This window comes from Odocoileus virginianus, chromosome 7, assembly GCF_023699985.2.
Source record: "Odocoileus virginianus isolate 20LAN1187 ecotype Illinois chromosome 7, Ovbor_1.2, whole genome shotgun sequence".
In the NCBI taxonomy this organism is placed as follows: domain Eukaryota; kingdom Metazoa; phylum Chordata; class Mammalia; order Artiodactyla; family Cervidae; genus Odocoileus; species Odocoileus virginianus.
The window spans coordinates 33923331-33941926 of NC_069680.1; the positions used below are offsets into that span (position 1 = coordinate 33923331).

The 18596-nt window shown below is 46.8% G+C and overlaps 1 long non-coding RNA gene across 3 annotated transcripts in view; it reads left to right on the forward strand.

Annotated features, from left to right (window-relative positions):
• Positions 1-7020: 7020 nt before the first annotated feature.
• Positions 7021-18596, forward strand: part of LOC139036015 (uncharacterized) — a 168462-nt gene continuing 156886 nt past the window's right edge. For 2 of the 3 annotated variants that reach the window (XR_011488695.1, XR_011488696.1), the window contains exons 1-2: positions 7022-9595; positions 18098-18340. This is a non-coding gene — a long non-coding RNA (uncharacterized lncRNA). Of the gene's footprint in view, positions 9596-18097; positions 18341-18596 lie in introns of all 3 variants that reach the window. The other variant, XR_011488694.1, reaches the window with a different exon arrangement.

Here is an 18596-nt window from a genome sequence, read left to right on the forward strand (position 1 = left end):
ATTAACATGGGATCCTACCCAATGAACCAATGATACCCCAGATTGGGGCACAGCCTGGCCCTGACATCATGCAGAACCAGGGTAAAAGGAGAAACTGTTCTTTGAGATAACAGGGCTCACCCAGGGCTTCGCATACTATATTGTTTCATTTCATGCTACATCAACCAGAGCCCCCGTGTATTGCAGCCATAGGAAGGCTAGTTGACTCAAGAAAGTTACCATGGGATTTCCCTGGTGGTCCAGGGGTTAAGATTCTGTGCAGGTTTGATCCCTGTTTGGAGAACTAAGATCCCTCGTGCCATATGGCATGGCCAAAAAAAAAAAAAAAAAAAAAAAAGGAATTTACCATAATTCATGTCCTGACTCCAGGGCTGTGAAAACCAGTGATGATGTCAGTGACAATTATTATAACTAACATTTGCTTAGTATTGACAGTATTCCAGGTAGTGTGCTAAATGCTATATACACAACCTTATTATTATGCTTCACATTTTACAGACAAGGAAGCAGAGGCATGTTGGGTTAAGTGCATTTGCTCAAGTCTACAGAGAACAGAAATGAGGGGAATTTTAGTCCACTTGTCTCAGCTTGGGCCCCTTCTGTTGCCCTCTCTGGTTTTACAGTTGCCTCTGTCACAAAGCTGCCGATGAGAGAAGACCATCCCAGGACCCTTGGGCAGATCTTTCAGGAGGGCTTTGGGTGGAAGATGGGTGTTAATTTCCTCACTGCTCCTGGATCCTAGGAAACAGCGGTGGGTGTGGTGAAGCTGTCCATGCTGTCTTCCCAGTGGCAGTCCATGGGAATGAATGTCTCCAGTGCTGGACTGCAGCTCTCCCTGGGTCTCATCTAGAGCTTCTGTGTGTTGCTATAAATGGTTGCTTCACAGGACTCCCCATCATGCAGGATAGCCATAAATTGTGTACCATTAATAGCAGCACAAAAATTCCAGATGCTTGGGATGGCTCTGGGGAGCATGAGAAGTCAAGAAAAGATGAAATGTGGGTGTATACGAATCTTCATCTGTCAAGATTGCAGAAGCTTCAGCAAAACACTAGGAGGCTCACGGGCATAACTCAAGTGAGTGCCTGGCCCTGGAGACAACTCTCTGGAGCTGATCTAAGCCTTTGACCTCGTCAGTTGCCCTGTCACCTCACCCCTCATTTCAGCGTCTGCAGAAGAAAATAGGTCCTCAGACTTGCACCCCTGAACCCCTTGCATTCCTCTTAACCGCATCCTCCCCCTCACCTGTTCTTTCCTTCCAGCGGAGGCACAAGGGTTAATCCTCACACTTGTGCTGTCAATCATTGTCCTCATTTGTCCCCTGGGACCTCAGACCTGTATCTTCCTCTTTTGCCTCCACCTTTCCCATCTACTCATCTACAGCCAAGAACAAAGCTATCCTATAAGATGCTGTTTTCCCCTGCAAACCACATGCATCCTTTCCTCCCTGCACCACCTAGACTTTTGAGAGTGGCCTAAAGTTACCACTCCCTCCGATTATTTCTCTGTGTTTTGTTCCCTTGTCCGCCTACTAAAATGTGGCTTCCACCTGGGTACATGTCACTGCCACTGTGCCGGCCTGGCAGCTGACCACCAGATCCAGTGGCCTAATGGCTGTGTTCTATCAGCTCCACCTCTTGGATTTTTTCAGCATTTGAAGCTATTAACATCCTTCCTTCTGGGAATGCTGCCTATGACATTAGCCTTTGGCAATCATCCTTCATGCATTAGGGCTTGTGTTCTTTCTTTTTCTTGTGTGTCCTTTGCTAAGTCCTCTTTTCTGTTTCCCTGGTGGTGATCTGTGGTTGGTAGCTTCCAAACGGTTCCAGTGATCTCCCCTCCTGGTTTTCACGCCTTGGAGTGTGTCCTCCTGCATTGGGAAGGTTGGTCTGTGTGACTGGATATGGCAGAAGTGGTAGTATGTCAGCCTGAGGTTAGGTTATAAGAGCCACTACCTTGGCCACTTTCTCCATCTCAGGGAAGACAGTTGTTGCATCTTGAGGAGATAGACTTGAGAGGCCACATGTTGGGTAACCTACACCTCTTCAGCAGCAGCCACATGAGTGAGCCTAGAAGCAATCCCCTGCCCTAGTTGAACCTTCAGATGACTGTGGCCCCAGCTGACAGCTTGACTAAAATCTTAAGAGGTTCCTAGCTAGACTCACCCAGCTAAGTGTGTTGTTTCAAGTTGCTAAGTTTTAGGATAATCTTTGACTTACCAAGAGTTAACTAATACATTCTTTGGAACCCACTTCTCTCTCATCTACTCTCCATTCTCTCTAATTTCATAGCTTGTGTGTTACCAGTATGAGATTAATCCCAGGGAGGGCCTTTGGCCCAAGCCTCTTTTCCTTAGCTAAACTTCGGCCTGTATATTGGTCACCTATGTGTCAAACTTGCTATATCCCAAGTTGAACTTAGTATTTCCACTCCATTATTTTCCTGTGTCCCTATTTTTACATCCTGGCTACTAGCCTTGTTATTATGCTAGTCACCAAAGCTAGACACATCTGTTTTGAGACTCTCTCCCTCTATCTCCAGTTCTTCCAGTTTTACACCACAATTGCTTTTCATCCGCATCCTCTTGTCTGCTGCTCCTAGCCCTATTTGAGCTCAGCTCTCACTCTCTCTTGCTCAGATAATTGTCATTGTCTGGACTTCCAGCCTCCATCCTGCGCCTGAGTTGTTGGTAGAGACTGCATATCTTACAAGCTATGACTTTGCTTAATGTCGTCAAAATTTTTTACTGCCTAACGAATAAAGTCTGAACTCCTTAGGCCAGTATCTCAGGCCTTCTGTAAGCTGCCTCATGCCATCTCTTGAGTCTTTGGCCCATCCCTTCTTCTCTTTCTCCAGACAGTCTGGGGTCTCAGCCTCAGCCCCACCAGACACACACTTTCGTGTTGTCTTTCCTTGTGCTGTTCTCTCTGTAACATGTTTCCTTTTGCAACAGTCTCTCCTCCTCACCATTATACTCATCCTTGAAAGTCCATGTGACTAGAAACTGCCTGATGAATGAATTGTTTTTGATCTCTGCAGCCCCTGCTCCCATCAAAGCACAGTGTGAGAATTTCAGAAGTGTTCCTTCTGGGGTTTCCCTGGTGGTCAAGTGGCTAAGACTCGACGCTCCCAGTGCAGCGAACCCAGATTCCATCCCTGGTCAGGGAACTAGATCCCATTAGCCACAACTAAAAGATCCTTCAAGGCTCAGCCAGATAAATAAATGTTTAAAAAAAAGTGTTCACTTCAAGTACAGCAGAGAGGGGGATTCAAGTGAAGGATGGAGGCATGGTGGCTGATTTTTCAGGACATGGAAAGGTTCGAGCTACTTGCCTGCAGTGGGTTTTTCCTATCAACAGTGTATCTTTTATCCTGCAAATCCCTGAGGGGCTCAGCACCCAGAGACACCAAGAACCAAAGAGCAGGGCTCAGGAGTGGGCCCAAAGATGGGTGGATAGCTGAAATTCTGTAAATCGAGCAGTTGTCTTGGGTCCTTCCCCTGTCATCTGGGGACCCCCATCCCTCTGTTCTGTCCTGCCCTTCTCCTATTTCTCCATCCAACAGAAACCAGAGGCCTATTCTCCAGATGAACTGGATGGTGGCAATGTGTCAGGCCCTGGAAGGCTAGGCAAAGCGGAGGACAGAAGACAGACTTGTGCTGAGCTGTGGGGCTCTTCAGCCCTTTTCTCCTCTCTGACTCCAGAACAGCAGCAGGCAGACCTATACGCCCAGGCAGGCAGCTGGAGGGCTCTTTCTGGAGAGTACAAATAGCCTCAGGGAAGGCCTGGGCACTAACTTTCAGGGAACCAAAAATCTAATGATCTTCTGGTGGAACCCACAAGTCCCTGAAATCTCCATAGAAAACTTCCAGTCAGTGTTGCAGGACCTTGTCCCAGATATAAGGACAGCACAGGGCCATGAGTTATCTGAGGAAGGCTCCAAAGTGACAGAGAGGGCCCAAGGCAAATGGAAACAGAAGACTCAGAGGGAAGGTGCCAACAATGCAGGAAGCTAAAACCAATAAGCCCTGTGATTACATCTTAAAAGATATGTGGGAAGATGATACATCCATGAAACAAGGACAGAACACAATGAAAAAATAGCCAGAGCACAGAATTTTGAAAAGAAAAGAAAACAGAATCAAATGAAATAAAGCAAATGGAATGAAATGATAGAACAGTTGGAAACTAAAATCAATAGAACAAAAGAGAGAGGAGAAAGGCTAAGGCTAAGCAGATAACTACTTCTCCACAGAAGTTCCAGAAATACAGACCAAAGGGGGAAGAGGACTGAAGAAACAGCACAGGAGAATTTCTCAGAAATGAAGAAAACAAGTGTCTAATGATTGTGTTTTAGGAAGATGGGAGGAGAGATAGTGATGAGGATGTCAAAAGTTCATGTCTACAGCTGATTAATGAGAAGCTGCAAGAAGAATATTACCAAAAATTTGAAAGTGGCTATCAGAGGAATTTGCTAGAAGAGTTGACAGCCTTTGTTTTGGGGCAGTGGAATTGGGGAGAGGAATTAGAGAAACAAATCACTGTTTGTTACTATTGCTTTTATTTGCAGCTCTAAGACTGATTATTTCATGCCCTTATTAAGCTTGGGGCTCTACAGCATTGAACTTTACTTCCGTCACCAGTCACATTCACAACTGGGCCCTGTTTTCACTTTGGCTCTGTCCTTCAATTCTTTATGGAGTTATCTCTCCACTCTTCTCCAGTAGCATATTGAGCACCTATTAACCTTGAGAGTTCATCTTTCAGTATCATATATTTTGCTTTTCATACTGCTAGTGGGATTATCAAGGCAAGAATATTGAAGTGGTTTGTCATTCCCCTCTCCAGTGGACCACATTTTGTCAGAACTTTCTACTATGACCTGTCCATCTTGGGTGGCCCTACACGGCATGGCTCATAGTTTCATTGTATTAGACAAGGGTGTGGTCCATGTGATAAGTTTGATTAGTTTTCTGTGATTGTGGTTTTCATTCTGTCTGTCCTCTGATGAGATAAGAGGCTTACGGAAGCTTCCTGATGCGGAGAGACTGACTGGGGGGGAAACTGGGTCTTGTTCTGATAGGCAGGGCCGTGCTCAGTAAATCTTTTTTAAAATTGATTCTTTCAAACTGTGTGTTGGAGAAGACTCTTGAGAGTTCCTTGGACTGCAAGGAGATCCAACCAGTCCATCCTAAAGGAAATCACTCCTGAATATTCATTGGAAGGACTGACACTGAAGCTGAAACTCTAGTACTTTGGCCACCTGATGCGAAGAACTGACTCATTAGAAAAGATCCTGATACTGGGAAAGATAGAAGTCAGGAGGACAGAGAGACAACAGAGGATGAGATGGTTGGATGGCATCACCATCTCGATGGACGTGAATTTGAGCAAGCTCCGGGAGTTGGTGATGGACAGGGAAGCCTGGTGTGCTGCAGTCCATGGGGTCACGAAGAATCAGACATGACTGAGCGACTGAACTGAACTGAATTGAATTAAGCCTGGTTACTTTTTTAAACTTGGACAAAAATAAAAATGCATTTTGAAAAAAGAAATAAGGATAACAATTAAGAAAGTATCTCCTTCCAGATTGTTTAGTCTAACATACTAGAGTAAATCCTTCAAGTTATATAGTTATGCGTATACAGAAAAACATTTTTTCACCACAGTATGCATGTTGCTAAATAATTGATTCTTTAACCCAAAAGTATACTGGAATTATGTACCTGCCAATAAAATATATAGAAAGCCTATATATAGAAGGCCCACTGCTAGGTGGTACAGAAGAGAATGAAGTTGTATACAGTTAACAATTATAAAAGCTGCATGATCTGAGTGCCCTGGGAGAGAAATGAAAGGGCTGGTCTTATTCAGGGAGACTCCTTAGAAGAAGTGGTTTCCAGGAAGCGCTGTAAGTCACAGATGTGGAGGCCTTGGTGAGCGAGGACACAGTGTCCTGAATGGTGCCAGCCCCACATCATACACAACCAGTGATGTGCGTGTCTGAGACTTGCTGGGCCCACATCAGTCACGGCTGGCCAAGGGACAGGAAATTCCTTGCTGGCTCCAGGGGGCTCTGTCCTTGGCTGGGAAGGAGGCCGGGTGGGGCCAGACCCCTTCCTCCTCTTGATGATGGTATTCACCACATGCCTCACCACGCTAGATCCACAAGTCTCTTTCCAGGCTGGCTTAATAAGCCCTGCGGGTGGCTCTGCTGAGACCTGAGCTCCAGCTCAGCCATCCTTCCCAGCCTTGCTGTGCCCCTGGGCTGGACTCTCTCTGCCTTGTGCATGATGGCCAGTGAGGGTCTCATGGGATGCCAGTGCTTCCCAGTCACTCTGGGGACTCCTTGGAGGACTGAGTGCTTCATTTCCTCAGAAGTCAGGCTCCTGATGCCTTGAATAAGTAACACAACCCAGAAAATTGGCTAGAAGGAATTGAAAAGCCTCTGGCAGGGTCTTCTGGGATGCCAGCTGGGCTCACGACTCAGGGACGTGGGAACTGAGATGCAGGGGAAGAGCCTTGGATGGGGCTCCGGGGAATGACACAGGCTGGCGAAGCTCTGCAGTGCTGCCTGCAGGGTTCTCTGTGTGAAAGGGTGTCTGAGGAACAGGTGAAACCAGAGACTTTGATCCTGGGGAATAGGGTGGGCAGAACCCTACAGCGTTAAGCACCCAGGCAATGGGATCCTTGAACTTCTTGAGAAACCCGGACTCTTTTCCCCTAAGTATCACTTAAGACATTGGATCTTATACTTGACTGCACAGAGGAATCATCTAGAGGAGCTTTTACACATCCTGATGCCCAGGTCACCTCATGTCAATTCAAGCAGAATATAGGGAGGTCAGGGGTGGGAGGGACTCAGGCTCAGCACCTTTTTTAGTTTTAAGCTTCTTGGGTAACGTTAATGTGCAGGTAACGTCGAGAACTGATGGTCTAACAGTGGCTCTCTATCTTAACACTGAAGTGTTAGCTGCTCAGGCATGTCTGACTCTTTGTGACCTCGTAGACTGTAGAATTCTCCAGGCAAGAATACTGGAGTGGGTAGCCATTTCCTTCTCTAGGGGATCTTCCTGACTCAAGGATCAAACGTGGGTCTCCCACATTGCAGGCAGTTTCTTTACCATCTGAGCCAACAGGAAAGCCCAATCCTGACTGCACACTAAAATCAATTGGGAAGGAAAAGAACAACAACAGCAACAACAAAATGAGCAGGCTGCCTCAGCGCCCTAAACCCAAGGAGATCAGCCTGGACTTTTTGGCATTAGAAATCAGCCAGGGTTGGAGGCCGGGCCTAATGGGCACAGAGCTGTTTCTGTCAGCTGTGTGTGGTCTCAAGATTCAGCTCCAACCTCCATCTGTGGGGAGGGAGGCCCCTCACCTTTTAATTTCAAGACATGAAGCCCCCCAGCCCAGCCCTGGCATGGGACAGTACTCGGTGAATATTTCTTTGTCTTCTGTTAAACTGGCTCTTATTCTTGTCCAAACCAAGGAAACCTGTAGCAGAAGAAAGGCTCTGGGACACCCCAGTATGAGAGCTGGGAGAGATCCCCAAACACAGGTCACTCGGGGAGCAGAGGTGCAGCTGCTCCTCAGGACAGCTGTGGGTCTCCCCAGTGGGCTGGCTCCGTCTCTCTGGTCCAGGAGCTTTTGGGGGTGTGTGCGCGCCTCTAGGGAGCTGGCTCTGCCATTCCGAGACAGTTTCTCCTGTCTTGCAGCGGGAGTTTCAGTTTCCAGTTGCTTTATGATCAGCATTTGGCTTTTCGCCTTTGGGGCCCGCCATGGCGTGATGATGTATTCCATGCTTCCAGGGAAGCGGTCTCACGTTCAAGCCCAACCCTTGGCATGTCAGTGTTTTGCTCTTGAAAAAAGAATCAGCTGGGTCTCAGATGTCAGAAAAAAAACAAAACAGATTTGTCAACAATGATCTCAAAGCTGCCCATTTGAGGAAGGGCAGGTGCTGCCCTTAGTAGATACTGGAGGACGTATTGAAGCTGAGAGGCTGGCCTGTGAGTGACAGGCTTGGGGCTGCTTACTTCACAGAAACCTGGGCCTCAATGATCTCATCTGTGTGATGAGGCGAGAGGGTCTGAGGATCATCAACATCCCCCAGCTTTGTTACCCTGAGACTGTGAAACGAGGTGAAAACCTGCAGAACGGGAAGACGATCTGTAGCCAAGGACATGGACATATCCCCCCCAGTCACTGCCTTGTTCTTGACAAAGTCCCTGGAAGCGCTCCTCCCTGGGAGTTCAAGACCTGGCCGTGTGTAGCTCTTACCCAGGAAAGCACCTTCTTGCTCATTGTATTTTTTCAGACCATGGAATGTCAGTGTATGAATGAGTTGGGATTTATATCTGTAGGCTTGGCTGCTGTTTGGAACTCGCTTGGATTTTGAGATATAAATTACACTTGTGTGTTCTGGTCCAGGACACGTGTTATTTATTGTTTGAGCTTGAGGATCACAGAGGATCAGATCTGGGGGACATAGAGTGTCTGTTTCAAGGCTCTATATTTTGCCTGTTCCTTATCCTCTCACACTGGTTTCAGTTGTTTTGAAATAGAGCACCATAAATATGAGTGTGACGCCTGGGGGAGCTGCCCTTGTCCTTGCCTTCCTCCTGGGCGCTGGGTTTACTGTGCCCACGAGGGGTGGGGGCAGGGCGGAGGAGAGAGCTGGAACTGGCTCTTACACACCCTAGGTCTGACCGTGACACCGTACCAAGCTCTCTACACAGGCTGCCAGTCCTCTGTTACCTCTTTCTCTATGGAAGGAAACAGAGACAGTTATACATTTGGGATTACCTTTGACAATGCCTTAAATGACCCATAAGGTACAAAGTGTAGAGACTGCTGGATACAGACAGCCCTGTACAAAAATGTGTACTATAAATGAATGATGCTCAGAGCAGTGCAGGCATGTTGTGAACATAAATGCGGGGAGCATTCTGACAGTATTTATTGTGATAATGTAAAAGAGAGCAAAAGAACACTTCACACCCACTTGAATGGCTATTACTAAAAAATAAAAAAATAAAAAGGAAAATAATAGGCATAGGCTGTATGCAGAGAAATCTGAACCCTTGTGCACTGCTGATGGGAATGGAAAATAGTGCTGCCACTTTGGAAAAGAGAGCTCCCTCAAAAAGCCAAACACAGAATTACTGTATCATGCAACGATTCCTTTTCTAGGTGAAGCTAAGTGAAATCTTAGACATGAAAGGGCAAATTCTAGGATTGATTCCACTCTCAAGAGGTCCTACAACAAACAAATTCATAGAGACAGTTAAATAGAGGTTGCTGGGTTGCAAGAAGGAGTGTGGAGTTGTTTAATGGTTTCAGTTTCTGTGGGATGATGAAAACATTCTGGGGATGGATGGTGCTGATGGTTGTACAACACTGTGAATGTACTTGATGCTATGTAAAAATGTTTACAGCGGTGAGTTTTGTATATATTGGTCACAGCAAAAAGAGCCAGAGCAACGGGTTGAAGTTGCATCACTTGCCCTGCCTCCTCTTGGGGGGCGTGGACCCCAGCACATCCCACCTCTGCTTCAGCATGGCCCTACTGGGGAGACATCAGTCCCATTTTAGAGGTGAGTAAATAGAGTGCAGGGAATCTGCCAGGTCTGTTATTCTCCTTTTGTTTCTTCCTAACACAGACATACATATTCTCATTTGTATGCCTGCTTACTGTCTGTCTCGCCTCCACTGGGATACACATTCTCTCAAGGCAAGGACTTTGTGGGGTCACTCACCCCCGTATTCCCTGTGTCTGCAGTGGTGCCTAGTACCCATGGATGCTGATGCCAAGTGAAGATACATGTAATAGTCGTCTGAGATGGCAGGGAGCAGACACGGAACAAGTGCCTCTCATCGTTCCGATTCTGCTCCCTGTGTTCTGTCTGGGTGGTTGAGGAGGGACCCCCTGAATGTGAAATCTTTCATGCTCCAAACCAGGATAAACATCCTCTGGAGAGCTGCCCATGAGTAACAGCACCCTCCTGCTAGCTGCAGGGCCTCCCTCTTGGAGTCACCCTCTTCCGGAGCTGGAAGTCTTCCTAGCCTAGCCTCCTGCTTCCCCTTTTCCTGACCCAACCCCAGTTCACCTCGCGACCTAGACAGGGGAGCCCTCTTCTTTTGCTTTGCTCCTGCTGGTTGCAAGCTCTTCTGCCTCCCAGTTCTGGGCCAGCGTGAAAGCTCTCCCTGTCTCTCTCAGGGTGGCTGAGAGCCAGGGCCTGGGGTTCTCTGGGCAGGAGGTGAAAGCTGGCTCCACCTTCAGCCCCTGCACTGGCTTTCTTCTCCCTTCTGTGCTTCTTCTCATCCTTGTAGCTCCCCGGGGCTGAGGTTTTACCTTCACTTTCACTCCTATCTCCAACATAAGGGCCTGTCCTATCAAAGTTGACGGCAAATCAAATTGTCCCCTGCTGAACAGGAAAAGGCTGTGCCTCACAGACCCCATCCAACCCCTGGTTTTGGGGTGTGTTAGGGGTGGTAGGGCCGGCCTGGGAGGGACAGGTTTGGGATCTGCTTACCTCCTAATGATCTCATCTGTTCAATGAGGTGAGAGGGTCTGAGGGTCACAAACATTCTTCCAGCTCTGACACTCAGGTCGTAAAACAAGGTGACAACATGCTGAGCAAGGGGAAATGATCTGTTAGCAAAGGATTCGAACACCTTTCCTCCAGTCTCTGCTTGGCTGACACCCTGTGTGCATGGTCACGGGTACCGCCCATTTCTCTGGCTGCTGATACGTAGTCTGTTAGCCGTGTCCGACTCTTTGCGACTCCATAGACTGCAGTCCACCAGGCTCCCCTGTCCATGGAATTCTCCAGGCAAGAATACTAGAGTGAGTTGTCATTAGTTCTGTTTTAAAACAGCTCAAAGGTGATTTTGGATGCACGCAGTAGTAAGCAGGCAGCTTACAGCAAGAAGCAGCGAGCAGTAGCTGGAAGCAAGACCTTAGTTTTCTGAAATGGGAGTTCTAACTCCTGGACCACAGGGGCCAAGGCCAGCAGCAGTTAGGGTCTGAGTCCCTAGTCCTTGCCTATTGAGTCAAGAATGAATTCAGGTGAGGAGGCAGAAGGTGAAGGGTAAAGCAAAAAGTTTATTGAAAAGAAAGTACATGTGAAAGGGCCTCAGGTGAACTCAGAAAGAGTTTGTGAAGTTTAAATCCTTTATAAGGGGTCAGTTCTCCAAGTCTTTGTCTTTCCTCAGGCCAATCATCTTGCTTTGTAACCCCCTGGCTATTTGTCTCAGTATCCTCCCCTAAGGTGGCACCCACCCCTCAGCCAAAATGGATCTCCAAGGGAAGTCTTCTGGGAGGAGCAAGACTCATTAGGGCCTGGCTTTATCCCCTGATTTGACCCCAAGGAGTCTTTCTGCACATGTGTCTTCCTTGTCCCAAAAGTGTGTGTGTGTGTGTGTGTGTGTGTGTGTGTGTTTGGAGGGGGGTGGGGTGGGATGGGGTGGGGGTGGGGAAGACTTAAAGCTTTACGCAAACAGGGTTTTGCCCCTCTTTGTTCTTGCCACGACTATTATCTTAAGATGTTTACAAGAGACAAAGACTGGCTATTTACCCTGTTTCTGTTGTTACTTCCATTTTGGAGGCAAACAGAAGGCTGACTGTAAATGCCTGGACTGGAGCCCACCTATCTCTTGTCTCAGGAAATGCAAACAGGAGGCCAGTTGTAAACGTCTAACCTGGAGTCCATCTATCTCCTTCCTCAAAGGGACTCATCTTTTCTCAGTCCTGGTCCCCGATTTAATCTCCTTCTATGACAACAAAACCTCAGAGCAGACTGTGCTCTAGTTTTCCTTCAGTCCTTCTTGGGTCAGCATGAGCCCTGCCGTTCCCACTTCCCAGCATTGCCCTCATCTGCCCACTTCTTACCACCCCCGTGGTTGTGCAGACCCCAGGGCTGCCCGATTACCCTCTGGTGTGTGCCGTTGACTGCCAGCTGAGCACCCTGCCTCATCTGCCTCCTGCTGACACTCCAGATGTCAGGATGTACAGCTGCAAGGTCGTTCAGACACAAAAGGAACCACACACCACTCTGCAATGTAAAGATCAACAATTCTTACAGGTACACAGGGCTCTGGGGCAATAGTGTGGCTAGCAGGTAAATGATTAAAAACAGCTTTTCAGTAGGACGGCACTTATTTGTAGTATTTGCCAATTTCTGTAGTGTAAATACTCCCACAGTGGATGATTTCAATCTACCGACAAGATGTTACTGATGGCAGTGCTAGGAAGAGATACACACAGCACACTATTATATGTGCACTAAATGATTTCAAGAGCAGAGGTAAGAGTAAAATGTAATATATTAATTAGGCCCTGATGAGTTTTGAATATTTATTACATTTTACTATATGATTTATTTACTTGATGGTTTTGTTTAATGACGAGCTCTTAAAATACTTGAAAATTGAATAACCAGCTCTCACAAGACTACATGCATTGATTCCAGCACATAACTGGAAACTATATTAAAAGTAAAAATGAAAACTAACCAAACAAAAGAATCCTTGAGCGCAGCAAGGTGATTGATGTGCACAGCAGTTACACTGTTTCCTGGGAGTGCAGGGCATTAGAAGAGGCATGGGAGACTGATGAGTAGAAGAAACGGAAGAAAGAGCGAGTGGTCTGTCCCTCCTCCACTCATTTTCTTTTGAAGTCTGTATCCAGGAGTGCTGTGCTGTTCACAGAATCAGAATAGGCTGGTGACCTTCATACCCACTCGGAGCTCAAGCAGGATTGTTGTTCAGTTGCCATGTCATATCTGACGCTTTGAGGACACGGACATGGACACGGAGTTTGTGCAAGCTCATGTTCATTGACTCAGTGATGCTATCCAACCATCTCATCCTCTGTCACCCCCTTCTCCTTTTGCCTTCAATCTTTCCCAGCATCAGGGTCTTTTCCAGTGAGTAAGCTCTTCGAATCAGGTGACCAAGCATTGGAGCTCCAGCTTCAGCATCAGTCCTTACAATGAATATTCAGGGTTGATTTCCTTTAGGATTGACTGGTTTGATCTCCTTGCTGTCCAAGGGACAAGAGTCTTCTCCAGCACCGAAATTCTTCACTGCTCAGCCTCCTTTATGGTCCAACTCACATCCTAGAAAAGTCATAGCTTTGATTAGACTGACCTTTATTGGCAAAGTGAAGTTTCTGCTTTTTAATATGCTGTCTACGTTTGTCATAGCTTTCCTTCCAAGGAGCAAGGGTTTTTTAATTTTATGGCTGCAGTCACCATCTGCAGTGATTTTGGAGCCCAGGAAAATAAAATCTCTGAATGGAAATCACTTCATATCTCACAAGGAGGGCCTTGTGCACACTTGGTAAAGCTGTGCTCCGATTTGGATCCAGAGGGAAGTAAGTGCTGGAGGCACCAGAGGCACCCTATTCAGAGTCTGCGTGGGAACACACCCTTAGCAAGTCTCTGGCAAAGAATTCAACTCTGAGACCGAGGGTTGGGGATGTAGGAATAGACATGGACCCCACTTTGTACCTTACAACCCAGGCCCCCTCTTCCTAGGCTTCCCAGGTGGTGCTGGTGGTAAAGAATCCACCTGCCAGTGCAGGAGATGCAAGAGATGTGGGTTTGATCCCTGGGTTGGGAAGATCCCCTAGAGAAGGAAATGGCACCCCACTCTAGTATTCTTGTCTGGAAAATTGCCATGGACAGAGCAGCCTGGTGAGCTCTAGTCCTTGAGGCCACAGAGGGTCAGACACGACTTAATGACAGACCACATCCTCTTCCCACCCAGATAAAGAACTCCATTCAGTTCCTAGGCCCATGATCCTTGTAGACAGAGCTATAAAAGATTTCTTTAGATTGAGGCACAACCAATATACAGTAAAATGGAAGATTTTAAGTTTTCAGTTTGGAGAATTTTGATAGTCAAAAGTATTTGTGTAACCATCACCTAAAACAAAGGGTAGAACATTTTCAATTTTCAAGAGAGCTCCCTTTACCTCCCCACTCAACCACCCAACCACTGTGTTTATAGAGATTGTCCATAGAGATTAGTTTGCCTGCAAAAATTAGTTTTGATTATTCTGGATTCATAAGGTATGTATCTTTTTGTGTCTGGCTTCTTAAAAATTTAAGATTCATCTGTTTGGATTTTTATATCCATTTTTATTATACCAGCACTCATTTATTCAACTACCTGTAATTTCCAGATTTTTTTTTCTATTAGGAAGAAAGCTACAATGAACATTTAAATACAGTTCTCTTTTGTAGATATAGGTATTTATTTCTTGTGGTAAATACCCAAGTGGAATAGCTGAGTCATGGGGTAGATGTATCTTTAACTTTATAGAAACTAACAAACAATTCTTTTTAGTGGGTGTGGCAATCTACACTTACAGCTTTGTAGGAGAAATCTGGATGGGTCTGATTTTAGTCACACTTTGGGGAGTGGTCTTCCCTGGTGGCTCAGATAGTAAAGAATCTGCCTGCACTGTGGCAGACTTGGGATAGATCCCTGGGTTGGGAAGATCTCCTGGAGAAGGACGTGGCAACCCACTCCAGTATTCTTGCCTGGAGAATCCCCATGGATACAGGAGTTTGGAGGGCTACTGTCCATGGGGTCGAAAACAGTCGGTCATGACTGAGTGACTAAACACAGCACTGCACATCACAGCATGGGGTGTGAAATAGAATGTCATTGTGGAGAGTTTTAACTTGTACTTGTTTGGCATTTTCACATTTTCTTCCTGAAGCTCACAACCTCCTCTACCTTTAAGTTTGAGGATGTCTTGGGGGTGTTTGGGCTTCGTCGGTGGCTCAGATGGTAAAGAATCTGCCTGCGAAGCAGTAGACCGTGGTTTGGTCCCTGGATCGGGAAGATATCGTAGAGAAGGGAATGGCTGACCACTCCAGTATTCTTGCCTGGGGAATTCCATGGACAGAGGAGCCTTGGCAGGCTATAGTCCATGGGATCTGAGCTATTCACATCTGAGTGACTAACACTTCTCTTCTTTTTGGGAGTGTTTATAGACCAGGAACCAGGTGGTCATAGACAGTACTTTGCTCAGGTGATACTTGACAGTGTAGGTTTTCAAGCCTGGCTCTGACTGTGTTTACAATCAAAAATAGACTTGATCTTTGTCCCTGGCTCCTGGCACAGAGCTCCTAAAACCTTAGAAATTTCCTTAGTGATAGGAGTGCTTAGTCGCTCTGTTGTGTCCAACTCTTTGCAACCTCATGGACTATAGCCCGCCAGGCTTCTCTGTCCATGGGGATTCTCCAGGCAAGAATACTGGAGTAGGTTGCCATGTCCTCCTCCAGGGGATCTTCCCAACCCAAGGATCGAACCCAGGTCTCCTGCATTGCAAGCAGATTCTTTACTGTCTAAACTACCAGGGAAGCCCCTTAGTGGTGAAAGTGAAGTTGCTCAGTCGTGTCCAACTCTTTGCGACCCCGTGGACTGTAGCCTACCAGGCTCCTCTGTCCATGGGATTTTCCAGGCAAGAGTACTGGAGTGGGTTGCCATTTCCTTCTTCAGGGGATCTTCCCAACCCAGGGATTGAACCCAGGTCTCCCGCATTGTAGGCAGTGGTAGAAGTATCTTATTATTCATAACAAGGTGGCCCTTTTGGCCACCCCTGAGTTTATGCTAATTAATTGATTCTTGGTTGGCTCCAGAGAGCTTCAAGATGGTGACTGGTTGCCAGAGGAAACAACCACGTGATTATAGGAGTAAATTCCTAACCTCACCTTCTGACCTTTGAGTAGGGGAGAGGATCTGGGGGTTGACTTCAATCAGTGATGACCACAATTTAATCAATCATACCCACATGAAAAAAAAACAAGTTGGATTAAAAACTCTGAAGAAATGAGGTTAAAAGATCTTCTGGGTTGGTGAACACATCTGGGTGCGGGGAAGGTGGCACACCCAGAAAAGGTGTGGGAGCTCAGTACAGCCTCCACCCCACACCTTGCCTATGCCTCTCTTCTGGTCAGTTATTCATTTGTATCTTTTTAAATAAAGTTGTACTTGTAAGTAGAGTTACTTTCCTGAGTTTGGAGACTCCTTCTAGCAAATTATAAACCCGAGGGTGTCAGGGGGACCCTGATCCGTAGTTGGCCAGGTAGAAGGGTGGGTCTGGGGACTTCATTTGCAGCTGGCATCTAACATGGGGACAGTCTTGTGGGATGTCCCTTGACATCCCTTGACATGTGGGATCAGCATCAGGTCTGGGTTGTTAGTGTCAGAATTGAGTTGAATTGTTGGACTCTCAGTTGGTATCAACCAATCAGAGACCTGGTGTTGGAAGGATGTACATGACATCAGTAAAAACCCCGTACAGGCTGACTCTTGGCTACCTGCTGCTGCTGCCCCTCCATTTTTGGTGGGCATATTGTACTAGAGTGCAGTGGGACTTGTTGGTATTAGAACCAAAGAGTGACAAGACTGCCCTCCTCTGAGCCATGTGAACGTGCTGATGCTTGTGTTAAAACAGCAGAATCGTGACATCCCTGGGGATTTTCCAGACACTATTTATCAGGCTTCTCAGGACAGACTCTAACCAAGACTGAATTCCAGAACGTGTCACAGAGTTCAGAAGGGGAAGCAGACAGCATAAATTATCAACTGTGAGTTGAGGGAGATGACATGGAGAAGTCTTCTAAGAGTACTTTAATGGAAATAGAAATTTCATCAGTGAACAAGACTAATGGCAGTAGAGTCATTATTAGGGACATTTAATGAATTTTATTATGTTTTGTGCATTTTAAAATACTAAGAACAGGAAAAGAGGGATACAATTTTTTGTCTCTCATTATTAGTTGTACATAATAAAAATATCCATTAATGTTGTTGGGACTATTTGCTAGCTTTATCAGAAGTGATGTTTTCCCAGAGTGTCTAAGACTTTTTCTTTCATACTGTGTGGTCGAACCTGGAGTACACTGCAGTTTAGACTCTGAAGCTGACTTTATCACGAGGATATCTGGGTACTAACACTAACCTGTGAAGACAGTCCTTGCCATTATCTGTCCATGAAAACCTCTGGGGAACTCCTGAGACCTTGAGACCACCCAGCTACGTGAGCACAGACTGTAGAGAGCCAAGCGGTAGAGAACTTTCAGTTCCATGTGGTTTTATAAGAAGTGGCCCCACACATCCTCTCTTTTCACCACAAGTTAGGAGATGAGGGGCTCGGTCCTGGAGAGGTGCAGCACCTGCATAAGTCCAGCTGGTCCCTGGCAGGAGGAGAACGCCATCTCCTTGGACTTTAGGTTGCAGGGCAATGCCTCACTTCTGGAGAGAAAGGAAGGGGAGAGAGAGAGAGATGGAAAATATAAGCTCCGGTCCACTGAGCCTTTACCATGCGTCAGTGCTCTGTCAATACTTCGTGCATCCATAGCCCTAAGGAGAGAAGGCTGAGCCTGGGAAAGGTGAAGCGAGCTCTCCAGTGTCAAAGGTCAAGCAAGTGGGCATCTGCCGTGTGATCTGACTGTACAGCAACCCAGTGTTGTAAATGTTGCCCTCCTCCTTGTTCAGAGTCTCACTTAGCCCCATTGTTCAGATGATGATGTGATTTTGGGATCTTCTTGGTCTCAGTATTACAGAATCCACTGGCAGCTCATTTTTAGGCTGGTCCCTGGTTACCCAGGTGGTACTAGTGGTAAAGAACCCACCTGCCAATGCAGGAGATGTAAGCAATGTGGGTTCAGTCGATTCCTGGGTGAGGAAGATACCCTGGAGGAGGACATGGCAACTTACTCCAGTATTCTTGCCTGGAGAATTCCATGGACAGAGGAGCTTGGCAGGCTGTGGTTCATAGGGTTGGACATGACTGAAGTGACTTAGCACTGGTCACCCAAAGACTGCTTCCCAGTTGTCTTTGTGGGGGACACCCAGGCTCACCCTGAATCAAATGCTTCCATTTTCTTTGGTCTTCACTGTAGCTCTGAAGAGGGGACACATATACACAGTCACTACTAGGGTGGCCTTGTCCAATCCCACCTGTTAGGCACCTCCAGCATCAGCAGCTTCCCCTTGGTCTGGTCAGTGGCTGTTTTCCAGTGGCTGAAGAAATAGGTGTTGTCTGCTTTATCACATGTTCTGTGTCTTCCCAGATTTCCTGTGCCGCTCATGGGCCTGGGAACTGTGCAGTCACCCAGACCCAGAGAAGTCTTCCAGCTTCAGGCAGACAGCAAGGAAGAAAACATCCCTGGACCATCATTGAGCCTTTCTGGCTCCTGGACCCTGGCATCAGAGCAAACCTGCATTTTACAAGACTTTCCTCGCTTTGGCCTTAAACCTGCAAATCTAGGGAGAGAAACCGTGGATCCACATGGACTTGGAGGCCAGAGCAAGTAGTAGGTGAAGTTTTCACATTTCACACTTGCTTTCTTTGCTCAACTTTTGTCTAACACCCTGACCAGGAGCCTGGTGGTGGGCTCATCTTCCACACCCAGTTCTTTCCTGGCTGCCTTATTCTTTATTTTTTTTCATTTTTTAATTGGATTTGTAAAAAACTGTTTGGTTATCTTTTTCCTTGGTCAAGCCACACAGCACGTGGGATGTTACTTTCCCAACCAGGGATAGAACCCACAATCCCTTTATTGGAAGTGG